Raw genomic sequence first — 18453 nt, 5'->3', positions numbered from 1 at the left:
TTGATTTCTTTGACTTTTGTTTGGTCTTCGTTGAGTACTAAGATATTATAATGGATTCTTAACCAATTCTGAATTCAGCATCTAACCATAACTTAATGGCAGCTCTTCACCCGAGTCAATTTCTTTGACTAGATGACATATAAAGGAATTTAAACTGGTTAGCACCACAATATTATTTAGCAAAATTTTGCAAAATGCTTTGTTCTTTCAATACTATTCTGAGTCATTAAATTTTTTCTTTTACTGCAAAAGAAAAAAAATAGAAAAATGCGGTTCTAAAGCCAGAAGAAAATATTTTATGCATATTCATCTCATACAAAACCAAATGCATCTATATACCAAAGGTATGTGGCAGATTCAGCTATTCCTAATATCTATTAAGAAACTTCATTATCTTTTAAAGGGTTATACCTGCATCATAATAGTATTCAACATATGATATATGTTATTGCTCTGGAACCACTAACTAGAAGCCTTAAACTTTTATCTACCAGTGAATGTCCCCAGCGCCTTCAAAAACACAGTTGACATTTCAAATTTGCTATGGTAATACAGCTGCAAAGAAACAGTTACATTGCATAATAATGTCAGCAAATTGCTCAAAGTCTTATGCAATGTAAGAGTTAATAATGTCACATATATTAACAATGAAACTAATCAATATTCAATGGTTATCTACATTGGTGAAGAAATCATAATAAATATAACTTCTCAAAACATTAATGATAATTGACAAATTATTCAATCTAAATATTCAAGGATTTTGATTTTATTACAAAGGAATAAAGACTAAATGATTACCTTCATCCCTGTGACCTAGTCTAGGTATTGGAATTGGACAAGATTCTTCATTTTCCAATAGTCAAACATAGGTCCAGAGAACCATTCTGCATCCTCATAAATCAGGAGTCTCCTCCTCGCCCAAGTTATGACAACATACTGTTGCTCATGTTCAGAGCACAAAACATTGTGTTTGGAATCTCGATCCAAACATCGCCAAAAGTTAGCATGGGTTCTTGATTCCACCATATGTTGTTCCTTCATATAATCATATTTTACCACCCATCTCATTTGCAGAGGTGAAGAGGCAAAAAACTTATACAGCAATACATCCTAAAATTACCAAAAAGAAACCATAGAAAAATTATTTTTACAATAAAAAAAGAGTAACATTAATCAAGCCCTTGTGACAACAACCTGAAATTCAAGACCCATGAACTCTAAAATGGTTAAAACAAGAACTTGTTTTCCTGCAACAGAGCAAGTAGCCAAATTATCTCTTACCAAAACTACTTGCTCTGTTCCAAATCTCCCTAAATTCTCATCGTTGTTTCTACTTTTTCCAAAAGCTGTTAGAATTGAATTTGCATCATTTCTAGATCTAATCACAACTGGGGCTTCCCCATCTATCAAACTAGTCTCTACTTTCAACATGTCAGTAGAATGAGGAAAGAAATGATAAAGAAGTTCAATGATACTTTGTGACAACTTCAGAACCTCAGCATTAGTGCAAAAATTCTGTCCCAATACAAAATATCAGAGATGTGTCCTTTCTCCTTTCTTTTGTCATGATTACAACTCTTAGATTCTAACACAAACTTCTTGTCGAAGATGGATCTTACATCTTAGAATCTGAAATCAATACTGTTGGGATTCAATCAATCAACTTAATTTGATTTTGACAGACAATCATGAATCCTAACCACATGTTTTTAACCATATAGAGAGAAATTACTGCATAAAGATGAATAGAACCCCGTTGTGTTCTCATACTCAAAATTATGATAAAAAACTAAATGGGAAAGCTTACTTGTATTAGTGATAAAAGTTTGATGAGAAGATTGGTTGTATGATCTTCCAAATGTAGAGAGCCTTAATTTTCTTCTCTATACAAATGGAGATCATAACCTTTTTATACTAGTGACCGCCACAGTCCCATCAAATTTGATAATTATACTTTGACCCCTCATTAAATTATAATATCACTAATGGTATCTCCATAATTTTATTTTGATTAGACCACTTTAATATTTTGGCTAATAATATAATGGGCATAACTCATTCAATAGTACCTACAAAACATGAAGATTCAAGTGAAGTGTACATTGCAGAAAGGATGAGACCATGAGTTGAGTAGAAACTCACCATTGCGAGTACACCTTTCGCCACAACAAGAGTGGATCAGAAGCATGAAGATTCAAGTGTTTACTACATAAAGGATGAAGATTCATTGTAGCAAGAAGTGTCCACACTACAACCAAAGCCTTACATGGCAAAACAAAATATATTTCAGCTTTCATTAAAAGAGCTTGTTTATTTAGGATTAAGCACCCAAGGAATTAACATTAATCAATTGAGTTGAATCTTTGTTTTACTAAATGGAGAAAATATTAGAAATGGAGTTACATATGTTGAGGTCTATGGATTTTATGTCAATAATGTTTTCTCTTTTTGATTTTCATTTTTGCTCCAAAATTTTGTTCAAAAATCATAAACAATTGTTTTCTCACTATAGCTCGAATCTTGCTACAACAAATTTCTCTTTTTGAAAACTAAAACATTGATCCATTCACAACAACAAATTCACAACTTGCTGCAACAAATGTTTATATTTCTTTCATTATTTTAGATAACATTCTTTGTTTAATTCCTAAATATTACACTAAGTGTTTATGGATATAATACTCTTACTTATCATTTCTTTATTACTAGATTAGGTACACTTGCCTAGATCATGAGTCAAATAGACACCATTATAAAAAAAACACATTCTATTTTCTATTATGAAATGAGCAATTTCATATTTATATCCTATATTATAAAAGAGAAGCATAGGAAAATTACTATTGTGCCCGTACTCTAGCTGATGACACCTGTTCATTTTATTGGTTTTTTGGTCATTTTATACCCCTCCAGCTTTGCCTTGGTTTTGTGCCACGTTTTATGCCACGTTGAGTGTTTAGCTTTGGCTATTCTGTTGGTGAGTGGCTTCTTCTCCAGCGTTTCCGATCATTTCCCTACCAACTTCAAACCTACTTCCTTCATTTGTGTCATTTCCCCACCAATTTGCTTCCTCTGTTTCCATTCTTTCTTCTTCATTTTGGTGTCTTCTTCAGTTCTACTTTTTTCTTTTGTTTTTGGTTGAGTTTTAGAGCTGTTGAGGGCTTCCATCTTCATTCTATTTTTTGCGATTTTGGTTTGGGTTCTTTTTCTTTGATTGGTTTGATTTTTTATGGTTTTATTTTTGGAACAGGCTACAATAACAACGGCGACTTTGACAAAGAAGTTGTCGGAGAAGTTAAGAAGAAGATAGAGGTTCTTCTATTTTGATTTTATTAAAACTGTGTTTATGTTTTTTTTGTCTGATTTTTTGTGGTTTTTTTGGATGCTTCGTTGTTATTTTTTCCTTAAAAGCCTGTTGCAGATTATTTTGGTATCACACGGAATGATCCCAAAGTAATAATTTCTCCTCTCTTTTTATTTTATTTTTGTGGTTGAGTCACGAGATATTTTCTTGATTGTATTCTCGAAATTTCTTAGATTTGGTTCTATCTAATTACCCTAGACCCCATTGATTGCAGAAAAAGATTCATAGGGGGTTTAGCGAGAGAAACAATGATTGGTGAGTGTTTTCTATTTATATTGCGTCTTTTTATTTTATTTTTGTGGTTGAGTCACGAGATATTTTCTTGATTGTATTCTCGAAATTTCTTAGATTTAGTTCTATCTAATTACCTGGACCCATTGATTGCAGAAAAATATTCATGGGGGGTTTAGCGAGAGAAACAATGATTGGTGAGTGTTTTCTATTTATATTGCGTTGGTTTGTTTTTTTTTCCGGGTTTATCAATAAGCATTCGTGTAATTAACTATTTTTTTAAAATAACTTTGTGTAGCACAATTCATCAAGCACTTTGATAGATACAGTGATTGACACGCGTTTGAATTTTGAATCTTTTTTAGTATTGATTGTTAAAGACTTAATGGATGGAATAGAATGAAAGGGAAATGAAAGTTGATGCATTGAATGGTTTTGTTTGTAGGTGGAGATTAAGCCGGCGATACCGAGGGGGGCTGCTGCTGGAACTCAATTGTTTTTGCGTTTTACTTTTTTTAATTTTACGCTTCATTATTTTTTCTCCTAAACCCTAAAGTTCCAGATGCAAAGATGTTGTGCGTCTTTCTTAACTTAATTGTTTTTGTTGTCACAATATGCCACAACATATATAAAAAATATGTTCCACGTCAATTCTCTGTATTTGATTATAAATACTTTGTTGTGCAGTGATTGGTTTTGAAGTTTGAGAGGTCTGAGTGTATATGCTTTCTTCTCTACATCACGGGTCTCCTCTTTTTGTTTGTTTTATAAATACTTCTATGGAATATTGTGAACAGCAAGGAACACTCCAATTATGTATAGTAGGATGGTGGCATAATAGCAAATGAATTAGTTAAATATATTATATATTATTTCTTACATTGCATGGTGATAGCCTGGATATATATATGACACCACAAATCAAGGTTGCAACATTTTACGGAATCTGTAGATAGATTAATGAAGTTTATTTTCATGATTTTTTTACAAAACAAAATTAGGTTGGCAAATTCTTGTGTTATGGCTGAAATTTTAGTTATTGCCTTTTGTTCTCTATTGCACAGACTGAAAGGATATGATTTGAACTATTCCAAGTGATGGTTTCTCTCATTTTTAACCTCAATCATTTTTTTTATCTGCCAGGTCAATTATGGGAACCTCATGTATGGGCTGATGAAGGAGTATATCCAACATAACTGAAAGGTCCTGTTTGAGTGAGTTATCCATGCATGAACACTATAGCTTTAAGTCTTTGACAGATATATCATGAAATGCATTTCCAGGAAACAAAAATGTGGTGATTCCTCCTACTTTAGCAAACTTTAGTGGTAGTTTATGTTAGAATCGTTAATCTATCTTTTAGGATTTCGAGTGTACTACACTGTATTACAATCAATTTTGTAAGCTTGCAATTCACAAACTCATTGTGTACTTTTTAACTGCATGATTTTCCTCCTTCATTACCATTTCAATTACTCTGGTGTCAGAATTATGGTACAATCCAATAAACCTTGATTCCAAGTACTGGTCGATTTTATGGATCATTTGCTGCGATTAGCCTCTGTAATATATGATTTGATATGATTGAATGTAAATAGGGAAATTAGGTATATTATTAATCTTCTTTATAAAGAAAATCTTGAATAATTCATTATTTATATTATTACAATAATTAATATTTTTTATATTCTTTGGTTTATCAAAGGAGTAGTGGATACGGTTTAGGATCATTGTTATAATAGGTAAAATTGATGGTGATTGTACATAGTGGCTAGGAAGGGATATAATGGCTACTGCTGCAGTTATTGGACTCAGGGGAGGAAAGAGACTCTTGAATTCATCATACCATTACTTTGATATTATAGAAAAGCTTTCTTATGGCAGTGATTTTGGATCCATACACTACCAAATTGTTCCTACAAAATTTTTAATACTTGCCAAGAAGTCATCCAACTATACTCCAACTTTTCCAGCATTGAACCAGCAGAATCAGACCATTAAGGCTCTTAAGGAGCATGTTGATGATGCCCCTACCATTGCGGATCCATGGTTTCAGAATTACAACTCTAATGACTTAGAGGTGGAAAGCTCTGAAATGGGTTATTCTGTGGAGGCTCTTCTTTTGCTGCAGAAGTCAATGCTGGAAAAGCAATGGAACCTTTCCTTTGAAAGGGAAGTGCTTACCGAAAAGCTTAGTGCAGGTGTAAACTATGAAGGAGTAAACTACTACAACAACCTCATCAATGAGCTCATGGCTAATGGTCATAATTCATTAATATTTATTTCTATAACTCTTTACATTGGATTAGTATCTTATCCATATGGTTATTAATCATATATAAGCAATGGAATCTTTTTTTTGTTTCTTCGGTGAAAATTAGAATTACTATTACATTAAGGGATTAATGATGTGCATGTGAAAGAACTAATAAAATGGAGGAACACAAATTAGGATGTATCTAGACTTGAAATATGTCCATGTGCATTTGTCACTTTCTTTCCCAGAGATTATAAGGGGCTGTTTGGATTGTGAAAATGTTTTCTGTTGTATTTTTTTTTTACCAAAAATAACTTAAGTGTCACCTGGCCATGTTTGGATAAAATTTCTCAATAAGCACTTATAGGAGAAGAAAACAAGGAGGTAAAATGAATTAAGTTTTCATATAATGCAGAAGTTAAAGTCATCTTTTTTTAGAAGCTAAATGAGATAGTTTCTATAAATTAGCTTAGGCATAAGTTAATTTTAACTTTTGAGAGAAGCTTGATTTATTTTACTTTTGTATTTTCTTCTCTTATAAGTGTTTATTGAGAAACCAATGAGTGTGATTGTAGTAGAAGAGATTCGGTGATTTCTCATGTTTCGGGAGTAGGGTTGACTTTTTGCGTATTTTGTTGTTTCAATTCCATGATGTAGGTATTAGGCAATGCCAAAAGAGTCTTTAGCCTGGCATTATAGAGAGCTAATTATGCATGTACTTTGTATTTAAGAAAACAAATTATGATTTTTGTTGATTTATTTGAGCTTTAAACTCAGATTAGTACCTATGATTAGTTAGTGTGACTCTTTGAATTGTCTTTTTAGGCCCTTTTTGCCAAAGGGTGCTGCTGACACTGGAGGAAAAACATCTACCTTATGACCCCAAGTTGGTGGATTTGACCAACAAGTCAGAATGGTGACCTTCTGCTCCATTTTTTTCCTTTTTCCCCCTTTTAGAGCTGCTATCTTCGTAAAATTGAATCAGCTACAGACCACAAGCCCGATCCTCATACTACTTTATTTGTTTTCTTCCTTATATTTTGTTTTGTTGGTCTAGGTTCCTTAAAGTCAACCCTGATGTTAACATCTGTGCATTATGTATTTGATTTGTAGTTGGCAATGACAAAGTAGCTTTGGAGTTCTCGATTTCTCTGTTTAGCTGTTTAGAATTTTTATCTGTTATTTGAATTTAGGACTAAGAATGATCTATTTTGTCTATGGAATCACATGCAATTGCAAATACTAGGTGATGGAAGTAGCTTCCTGGACTATGGCTTGAGTGAAGCTGATCCTGAGGTTCGTGCAATTATTGACAAGGAAAAGGACCGGCAATTTAAAAGTCTTGAGCTTATTGCTTCTGAGAATTTTACATCTAGAGCAGTGATGGAAGCAGTTGGTTCTTGCCTCACAAAAACAAGTACTCAAAAGGATTGTCGGGTAAAAGGTAAAGGTCTCTTTGATTTAAGAAAATGTTTTTCATTTTCATTTTTACAAGATTTTGAAAACATGTTTTTTTTTTTTATCCAGTTTTTGTTCTTGGAAAATGAGAATATTAAAAATGTTTTTGATTTATTCATTTTCAAAGAATTAAAATTTCATAAAATTGCATTGTACATGTAAGGTACTATGGTGGCAATGAGTACATTGATGAGCTTGAAACCCTATGTCAACAAAGGGCTTTGGCTAAATTTCATGTAGATGGAAATAAGTGGGGTGTTAACATTCAAACTTTATCTGGTTCCCCAGCTAATTTTGCAGTATTCACTGCAGTTCTTAAACCACATGACTGAATAATGGTAAATTATTTTCCCCGCACTGGATTTTGACTATTCCAATTGGCAGCCCATTATTGTAACTGTTCTAATGTACAATGGCATGTTACCAGGATTTGGACTTGCCTCACGGAGGACATTTGTTTCATGGATTCATGACACCTAAAAAACGTGTATCGGCCACATCAATTTATTTTGAATCTATGCCTTATTGACTTGATGAATCAAAACAGGTGTTTTTTGTTTTCTTTTTAAAATTATTACAAATATATTGGCTCCTTTGTGAGAAAAGTATGTTTTGTACTTATGCATTTTCTGGAATTATAAATTGCTTATGATGGATATGGCTCAGATATATATTGTTATTATTCCAAGAATCAAGCAGGTTATTAGATATGAAGGATGCACCAAAACACATTACGTCAGATTATCAAGAGGTTTTAAAGAATACCTGGATCCATAAAGTTTGATTAACACGCAGCGGAATCTGACAGTGGTCACGAACAATTGGTTTAATGACCTTCCTCAACCAAATCGCCTTCTTCCTTATGGGACTTTCGTTTTCTCTTCAGATAGAGAGAAGAGAAACGGTTTGTTGATTTGGTGTATTGTAGACCATAACCATGTCTTATGTTTTAAACCTATTAGGGTTCTCATTATTCCCTAATGGGCCAAACTGGTTTTCGCTCATTAAGCCCATATCAATTTTCTGGCAGTCTGATGGGCTCACTTAAATAGATCACTTTATATTGAACTCATTTAAATGTAAATAACTAACATAAATGTTATAATATAATATGTAACCCATATTAATTAATTAGGAATTATAAAATTCCTAACAAACTCAACTTTAAGAAAACTTATAAGGTGAAGTTTACAAAACTAAACATATGTTAGTTGTTTGATAAAGGTCTAATAACAAGTGTGAAAATAAATCCAACAAGATTAATTAGGATAGATTTTGATATCATCATAAAATTTTATTTGAAACTATCTTAACCTCAAAATTATCATAATGGGTATCTTCTTTTAAAATAAGAAAATAGGTAAATCATACTTTCATTTACAATAAAATTATATATCAAAACACGATTTCACTTTTTATTTTATTAAAATATATTTTTTAAAAATTTAAAATCATATTTTAACCTATGATTTAATTTTTTATTATTAAATGTTGAAATGGTATATCAATATACGATTTCAATTTTTTTAAAATAACTAAAAAAATGTTGAAATCATATGTGGGTATATGATTTCAAATTTAAAAAATTGAAATTATGTCTTAATATACAATTTTAATGTAAAAAATATTCAGTAACATCGTGCTTTAAAGTATGATTTTTTAAAGTTCTTATAGTATATGATTTTTTAATGTCATTCTTATAAATATTATGAATATATATCTATTTAATCTTCAACCTTACTTAAATTTAAATGCATGTTAAATATTAAAATTGCACTAATCAAACGACCCGTGCGTACGCACGGATTGCAGACTAGTTGTTAGTAAAGGAAAACAATTGTAGCTCAAACCAAAAAAGAAATTCAACAACTCAAGACAATATTGAACACTCCTTAAGACACCAAAGAAGATAAGGAATTACAAAATATTACTTAAAAAAGAACAATCTATCTAAAACCAAAAAAGATAGTCCACAACTCAAGATTAAACCAAATACTACTTAAGACACCAATATAAAAACACAATTGTATTTTCTTTCATGAAATAATCAATTATCGCTAAAACCAAATACACCATCTTCTAAGATAAGCAAATTCATACAATCGGTCAAGGAATACAATTATAGCTCAAATAATTTTTTGATAAGACATAGCTAAAGAGATCATAAAAAATTGATCAAGAACACAAATTTAATCTAAAGACAAATTGAAAACTAAAAAAGGCATCAGTATAAAAAATAGAGGAAATGTAAGGGATTTTACAAAACCAAACTTGATATAGCTTATTCCATGTTTAAAAAATATTGGAAAAAAGGAGGATAGTTACATGTACCAGAGTAATGTGAGTTCTAAAACAAAGCGAAATAGAACATCCAAATGAAGATGGGTTCGAGGGTGGAAAACTTACTCAAGTTTCCAAGGTGGGAAAGTCACTCTCCATTAGATGAAATCAATTTTAAATAAAAATTATTATTTTTTCTTTTCTTTCTTTTTCTCTTTCCCATTTACCCCTTTATTCTCTTTCTTTGGTGGCCCCTTTTTCTCATCTTCCCCATCATGTTTCTCTTCTTTTTCCCATGGCGATGATCACTGGTTTTGATGCTCATGGAAATGGTTGTGTTCGTTGTCATTGCACAATCTCCAATGTTGTCTCCTAATGCCGTTGTTGCTCCCCCAAAAATTTCCTCTTCAAAAAGCTTTGTCACCTTCGTCGACATTGCCACCCACAGTTGCTCTATCATCTTCCTCTGTGATGAGCTCTCTACCGTCTCCTCCTACTTCAGTTCCGACGTCTTCTTTGTCGCTTACCATTTTGTGCATACATCCCTCTTTTAAAAAAAGTATTCATATATGCAAAAAAAAAAAAAAAAAAACTGCAGACCCTAGCCATGACAACTTGGTTAAACTTATGAATGGAGTGGGGTTGCAGGTAGTAAGTGGGCAGCAACATGAAGAGAGGCCTAAGAGGAAAACGAAAGCTCCAACGTACATGGAAGATTACGTGCGAATCGGGTAGAGCTATGCATGGAGTGGGAAGCATATAACTACTTCTGTTAGAGATTGTAGAATATTCTAGAATTAGTTAGAATATGCTTGTACACAACTGATTCTGTTATATCTCAATCTCAGGAGATATAAAAGCTTGTAAAGAATCATACATGGAATAATAAGCAAATACAATTTCCTCTCTTTTTCTCTCCTTCTTCTCTCTCTTACAGAGGCTTTTTGGTCCTCGAAGTCCAAGTCACAACATTGGTGCTTTCATTGAGCATCAATGGCGGAGGCAACACGTTCTAGGGTTTCCGCAAATCGATTGGAAGATGCAATTGCAAAGCTCTCGGCGTCTCAGCTAGCAATGAACACGAAGATAGATGATCTCTTGCAAAGGATGACACAGCTTGAAGCAAACCGATAACCATTGCAGACACCACCGTCTTCTTCGGCAGGACAAACGCCAATGGCGACCAGTTCAGCACACCGTCTGAAACTAGACGTCATGGCTCGGATCCTACGGGTTGGACCTTCAAAATAACCTAGTTTTTTTAGTATCACTCCACGCTTGATCATGAGAGATTGACGATTGCATCATTCTACATGGAAGGGCCTGTGTTGGCGTGGTTCCAGTGGATGCATCGTAACGCTTAGTTATCATCGTGGTCAACATTCTTACACGCGTTACACTCTCATTTTGCTTCATCCACCTACGAGGATCCTACAGGATTATTATGCAAACTTCAGCAGCGATCATCGGTGAATGCTTATTTGACGGAGTTCGAGTCATTAGCAAACCGTATAGTTGGAATACCAGCTCAATTCGTGTTAAGCTGCTTTATCTCAGGATTAACGCCGGCCATCCGCCGAGAGGTACAGGTTCTGCAACCAATCTCTTTGGTTCAAGCAGTCGCGTATGCAAGATTACAAGAAGAAAAACTACTAGACGCACGCAGATCATCAACGCAGCGTTTCCAAGCATCCACGATAGCAACACGTTCACCATCAACCAATTCCACACCGACATTATTACCTACACCACAGAGAACGTCAAGTCCTTCTATTCCGTTCAAACGTCTTTCCCTGGAGGAGCTAGCACGACGCCGCGAGAAGGGACTATGTTTCCACTGCGATGAGAAATTCTTGCGTGGTCACAAATGTTCCCCATCCCTATTTCTATTTATAGCAGACGATGAAGAACTTGTACCAGACACAGGGAATAGCCTGGAGTTGCCCCCAGAACCACCAGAGTTGCTCTCAGAATCTCCTCCGACGCAGCTGAGCTTACATGCCTTGTCAGGACACTCAGCTCCCGAGACACTACGCATGAAGGGAACCATTAATGACCTCTATGTTAGCATCTTGATTGATGGAGGAAGTACGCATAATTTCCTCCATCATCGGGTAGTAACGGCATTAAAGCTCCCCATGCAAGAGATAGTACCACTATGAGTCACGGTGGGTAACGGTGAAGAAATTAGATGCCAACAACGTTGTAGTAGTGTCACGGTGCAGATTCAACGACACTCATTCACGATAGATTTCCATATTCTACCACTGTGTGGTGCTGATGTGGTATTAGGAGTACAATGGCTGAAGACCCTAGGCCCAGTACTCACTGATTACACTTCATTAAACATGAAGTTCATCATGGGAGGCAAGTTAATCGAACTGAAGGGGGATCGCGAGAAGGACCTAGAACAGGTAACACCTTCCCAACTTTGTCGTTTACTTCACACGAACCCAGCAAGCACGTTCTTTCACATTCGTGTGGAAAATCACACTCCATCTTAACCTATAACACACATGCTCCCAGAAATTGCATCATTGGTCACCAAGTACTCCTCATTATTACAACCTCCAGCAACCCTACCACCGTCGTGACCCACGGACCATTCTATAACTCTACTACCAAATACAACCCCTGTGAATGTAAAACCCTACAGATACCCCTATTATCAGAAGCATGAGATAGAGGACCATGTGAACGCCATGTTTGAAAAAGGGTTCATTCAACCAAGCTCCAGTCCGTTTTCGTCACCAGTTCTACTGGTAAAGAAAAAGGATGGAGGGTGGCGATTCTGTGTAGATTATAGAGCCCTTAACGCAGTTACTGTAAGAGACCGCTTTCCAATCCCCACGGTGGATGAGCTTTTAGACAAACTCGAAGGAGCTCGGTGGTTCTCTAAGCTTGATTTGATGCAAGGATATCATCAAATCCTAATGCGAGAGGTTGATATTAGCAAAACGGCATTTCAAACGCATCAAGGGCATTACGAGTTTCGAGTAATGCCCTTTGGCCTTTGTAATGCGCCTTCTTCTTTCCAATCCACAATGAATCAACTGTTCTAGCCATGTCTGCGAAAATATATCATCGTTTTTTTCGATGATATCTTAATCTATAGCAAAACTATAACAGATCACCTCTTTCACTTGGAGAACACCTTTCAGATTCTAGTAGCAGGTTAGTTTTCATTGAAACTCTCCAAAAGCATGTTTGCTCAAAAACAATTGGAGTATCTGGGTCACGTGGTGGTGGGTGACGGAGTACGACCAGTACCGGAGAAGGTTCAGGCCATTCAGGGATGGCCAACACCGCGGTCGCCAAGAGCATTGTGGGGGTTCTTGGGTCTCGCCGGGTTCTATAGGCGATTTATAAAGGGGTATGCAACTCTTGCAGCACCCCTTACTAAGCTTCTATGCCACGCGTAGTTCCAATGGTCCACGGCAGCCAGTGAGGCCTTTCAGAAACTTAAGGAGGCGATCATGGCAGCTCTTGTTTTGGCCTTACCCAACTTCAAGATTCCATTTGTTGTCGAAACGGACGCATCGATGTCAGGCATGGGAGCAGTCCTTACACAAGAATGTCACCCCATCTCCTTCTTCAGTAAGCAATTCTGCCCGAAACTGATGAATGCGTCAACATATGTCTGTGAGCTTGCAGTTATAACCTCCGCAGTCAAGAAGTGGAGGCAGTACCTGCTAGGTCACCGGATCATTATCGTAACCGACCATTGGAGTCTGAGGGAACTCATGAACCAAACGGTTTAGACGCTTGAGAAGCACTGTTACTTAGCACGGTTGTTAGGTTACGACTTCACGATTCAATATCGCGCGGGACAAGCCAACGTAGTGGCGAATGCTTTGTCACGAATCAAGGAAGAGTCACCTGCATAATTATCCTTACTCTCCATGCCTCAATTTGATTTCTTAGAGGACCTTCGCAAGGAGATGGCGTCCCACCCAGCTTTTATGGAGCTGTATAACAAGATTAAAACGGAGCCTGAAGCACACCCATAATATACACTAACCTCTGGTCTGATTCTACATAGAGGCCGTATTTGGATTCCCTCGGATTCCTCCTTCACCAAACTATTGCTCGAAGAATTCCATCAATCACCTACAGGTGGTCATATGGGAATTCAAAAAACGCTGCATCATTTATAAGAAAGCTTTACATGGGATTCTATTCGAGCAGATACCCGTGCCTTCATCATAAGTTTCTTAACTTGCCAATGTACCAAATACGACAATAGAAAGCCAGTAGGGCTGTTGTGTCCTCTCCCGGTACCGGTGCAACCATGGGAAGATTTATCCATGGACTTTATCGTGGGGTTACCCACCTACAAGGGAAATACTTGCATTTTCGTAATCGTAGATAGATTCTTGAAGGGGTTGCGCCTGGGTATGCTACCCACTCATCATAATGCACGCACCGTGGCCAGCTTATTCATGGATATAGAGGGACATCTGCATGGTATGCCGAGAAGCATTGTCTCAGACCGCGATCCATTATTCGTGAGTAACTTCTGGAGGGAACTCTTCTCTCTCAGTGGGACGAAGCTTCGCCTCAGTTCAGCATACCACCCACAATCAGATGGGCAAACTGAGGTTGCGAACCGCATCATAGAACAGTACCTGAGAGCATTCGTTCACCGAAAACCATCGTTGTGGGGTCGTTATTTGTTGTGGGCCGAATGGTCCTATAATACTTCGTGCCACTCAACTACCAGCGTCAGTCCGTTTGAAGTAACTTTCGACAAAAAACCTCCTAATTTTCCTCACTACATCACAGGGACCACCAAGGTTGATGCGGTTGACGATATGCTCAGTCAAAGAGAAGCAATGTTCGCGTTGCTACGTCAGAAGCTAACCAAAGCTCAAACGCGAATGAAGGAAATGGAAGATAAGCATCGCCGGGAGCAGGAATTCGAAATAGGGGACTGGGTCTTAGTTAAACGGAGACCACAACAACAAACTTCAGTCGCGGATACCTCCTACTCTAAGATGACCAAGAGGTACTACGGGCCTTTTCGAATCACAGCACGGATGGGGAAGGTAGCTTACCAGTTGCAACTACCAGATCAATCACGCATCCACAATGTTTTTCATATATCTCTCCTCAAACCCTACGTGGCTACTGACCAACCACAGGACTCTGCTGATCTTCCTCCGATAGTTATGGATAATGAACCAGTCGTCACTCCCTTAGCCATCATCGCGTCCAAGCTGATTCCTTCAGAGATGGGACCTAAGCGCATGGTGTTAGTTCAATGGAATGACCTACCACTCGAAGAAGCTTCGTGGGAAGAATGGTCCGGCTTTAAAAAGCTTCATCACCTTGAGGACAATGTGTTATTTGAAGGGCAGGGGAGTGTTACAAGTAATGGAGAGGGGTTGCAGGTAGTAAGTGGGCAGCAATGTGAAGAGAGGCCCAAGAGGAAAACGAAAGCTCCAACGTACATGGAAGATTACGTGCGAATCGGGTAGAGCTATGCATGGAGTGGGAAGCAGATAACTACTTTTGTTAGAGATTGTAGAATATTCTAGAATCAGTTAGAATATGCTTGTACACAACTGATTCCGTTAGATCTCAATCTCAGGAGATATAAAAGCTTGTAAAGGATCATACATGGAATAATAAGCAAATACAATTTCCTCTCTTCTTCTCTCCTTCTTCTCTCTCTTACGGAGGCTTCTTGGTCCTCGAAGTCCAAGTCACAACAGAAACCCTGGTGAATCAGTGCTTGATATAACATCACTTGAGTTCATCTTCCCCTAACACCTTGTCGCACCTAGACCCTTCACCGCTACACCCATAAGCCCCCAACGCCACGATAATGAGAGCACTGTTTTAGGAAACCTTGCTCGTGGTCATGAGTGGCGACGTCGGCTCATCAACGACTGTGACGTGATCATCTGTAGCAACAAAGGTTTGATTGGTAAAGAAAGGGTAAATGTGGAAATAAAAGGTACAAAAAAGTAAAAACAAAAATAAGAAAAAAGAATTTTTTTAGCCATTGATCTAAAATTAAAAAGATCCAATAGTGGGAAGTTACTTTCCCGGGGTGGGAAACTTGAGTAGCTTTCCTATCCTAAAATCCATCCAAAATGAAAGGAAAACCACAAGCACAATAATATTCATGACGTTGAGATGAAAACTCTCCATACCTCCAGCTTTGAGCACCAAACTTCCAAGTAAGTCAAGAAATAGACACTTTTGTGCTGTCTAAAAAGTTTCCTAGTACTCTTTGAACAAACCCTCAGGAACAAGGTTTAGCTAGTGGGAAGAAACAATTTTTTTCTCCGCCCTCTCACTCGATCATGAACTCAAGTAGATTGAAGCAGTGTTTTAAAAATCAGACCGAATCGAACGATTGGACCAAGACCCGAAGACCTAGCTAGTTTGAGCCAACTATTGGATTGGATATGTAATCAACCCGGTGAAACACAATGCAAACCATGCAACTTAGTCATGAACTGGTCAAAACTGCCCAATTGACTCGTTCGGTTATGCATTTGAATTTATCCTCGCATTGCGCATACATTTTGTCATCTGCTATTGCTTTTGTTCCAATGTGTCATGTTAGTTTTGATTCCAACACTTCACGAGATCCAAGCTTCCTGAGTTGCAAACAGCTATGCTATGCACGCGATGAAATTGAATATTAAAATTTCAAAAAATAATGTGATTGTTCATCTGCTGGACTTGACCCCAAGTTCCCTCAAGCCCAAATTGTTAAAAAGTGTCATTCCACTAAACCAATGCGTCTCATTAGTAATACATTGAAAATTTTTGTTTCTATCGAAATATGAATAAATAAATAATTTATAGCAACAAAAGGTATTTTGTATGTACCAAATACTAGGGGTGGGAAGCGAGCTGGCCCGCTCTGTGTAAGGCCCGCCCGCATAAGCCCGCATTGGCAGTGGACCGGGCCAGTCCGCCCCGCTTCTTACACGGACCAAATAAATTGGTTCGCCCCCGTCCCGCGGACCCCACGGGTCAAACAGGCTAGTCCGCGGACCTAGCTTTAAAAGAGTTTCAATTTTAATAAAAATACAATACAATCAAATTAAGTTCAATGCATATGTAAATAAAATCTTAATAATTATTCAATTACATCAATAAAATAAATAATGTCTTAATAAAAGAAAATCCAAGCAATAAATCTAAAATATGAAATTTAAACATCTCCAACAATAAATGATTTCATATTTGAAGTAGCTTGAGTCTTCTCCATCTTCACATTTAAGAGTACAACAACAATGAATCAGCCCCAACAAAAATAGGATAAAAATAAATTCTAGAGAAAGAAGAGATGTACTTTGCGTGATGGCATGATGGTGGGCCGAGGCTGTGCCACTATGGTGTGTCGCGTAACTGCGTGAGTGTAAGTCGCGTTTTATTTTCCTTGTAAGGGAAAGAGTTGTATGATAACTGTGAGGAGTAAAAGTGTTCTTAGCCTGCTACAATGATAATTGTTGAATATGTAGTGAACTATCTTTTATAATAAAAATATATTAAAATATCTTTAAAAATATTTATTTAACAATTATTTTTAGCTTAAATGATAAGAATTTATATTTTTATTATTTATGGCTTAAAGATATGAAAAGTATAGATTAAAAGAAGAAAAGATTAAGAAAATATCAAAAATGAAGATTTTTAACATGTTATCACTTATCTTTTTTATCTTAATCTTTTATTTCTGTTATCTTTTATTTTTCTTATCTTATCCTTTTTTATCTTTATCATCTTTTAATTTAAATCTTTTATTTTTATCTTTAAATCTTTATCTTATCGAATATATTTCTTTATCTGATATTTTAAAAGAAAAGTTTAAAGTGAAAAAGAGAAAATCAAACCTAATATAATTGGGTCAGTGTCCCACAAATTAAACCTAATGTGGGCTGCGGGTAACCCACAGACCCCGCGGGCTAAACCCGCATAGTCCGCGGGTTAAGTGGGGCAGACCCAAAAATATAACATAACCATGGACCGTTTAAAATAATTGGTCTATAACCCACACGGACCGTGGATCTCATGGGCCAGTCCATGGACCTGGGTCCGTTTACCCACCCCTACCAAATACCAAGTGTCCAACAACTCTTGCATAAAAAAAAATATATTATTTTAATTGTCTCTTAAATTAATAAGAATATAGGACATATAAAATCATCAGTTTGACATTAAATATATAATAGAGATTAGTGGACAAAACTAGCATTTTGGGAGTAATTCTATTAAATATTTAAAATTTAATATATCATAATAAACATACTTATAACATAAAAAACTATATATATATATATATATATATATATATATATATATAATTAAATTAGATAAATATAAATAATAAATAAAATAATATTAATAAGAATAAGCTTCTGGAATTATATTAATTTTTAATGTGATTTTTAAGGTAGGGTATAAATTTTTTTAATACATACTAAGTCATGCAAGTTAATTAATGATTTACTGGTTCGATAATTGACCAAATATGATTTGAGTGAATTCATCACTGGTTTGATTTTTAAAATTATGAATTGAAACATTAAAGTTAAATTAAATTTTGGACAAGTTGGCTTTGTTCAGAGGGCCAAGTATGGGCCTTTTTATGCTAGATTGACATTTGAAAATAATGCCTATAATTGGCTAAAGTAAGCTTAAGCATACATGAAAAATTTTCTTTTAGCAAATGAAGTAAATGTACAGCGTCTAATCTTGTACAATGTATAAACCATGTTCTAATGAAAATCAAATTTCTACTTAACTTATCACATAAAATGGCATGTCTATAATTGATATTTTAACTAATTACTTGAAATAAATTTTCATTGTAATTAATTTCAACTTAAATTAT

General features: G+C 35.8%; 2 long non-coding RNA genes across 7 annotated transcripts; one reads left to right on the top strand and one right to left on the bottom strand.

Annotated features, from left to right (window-relative positions):
* Positions 1-92: 92 nt before the first annotated feature.
* Positions 93-1869, bottom strand: LOC102659676 (uncharacterized). Its single transcript, XR_415293.4, has 3 exons — positions 1811-1869; positions 802-1113; positions 93-555 (listed from the first exon to the last, which is right to left on the bottom strand). It is a non-coding gene; the product is annotated as an uncharacterized lncRNA (long non-coding RNA).
* A 988-nt stretch (positions 1870-2857) lies between these two features.
* On the top strand, positions 2858-8415 carry LOC100775342 (uncharacterized). 6 transcript variants are annotated; one of them, XR_001389268.3, is made up of 8 exons: positions 2858-3315; positions 3582-3622; positions 3755-3795; positions 4044-4812; positions 6681-6771; positions 7102-7299; positions 7477-7651; positions 7741-8415. It is a non-coding gene; the product is annotated as an uncharacterized lncRNA (long non-coding RNA). The 6 variants fall into 6 exon arrangements; XR_001389267.3 differs by having other exon boundaries at positions 2858-3456; XR_005892398.1 differs by having other exon boundaries at positions 2858-3622; positions 4044-4343; positions 4742-4812.
* Positions 8416-18453: the final 10038 nt, after the last annotated feature.

The sequence above is a fragment of the Glycine max genome, chromosome 7 (assembly GCF_000004515.6).
Source record: "Glycine max cultivar Williams 82 chromosome 7, Glycine_max_v4.0, whole genome shotgun sequence".
Classification (NCBI taxonomy): Eukaryota; Viridiplantae; Streptophyta; class Magnoliopsida; order Fabales; family Fabaceae; genus Glycine; species Glycine max.
This window is presented reverse-complemented; position numbering and strand designations above follow the sequence as displayed.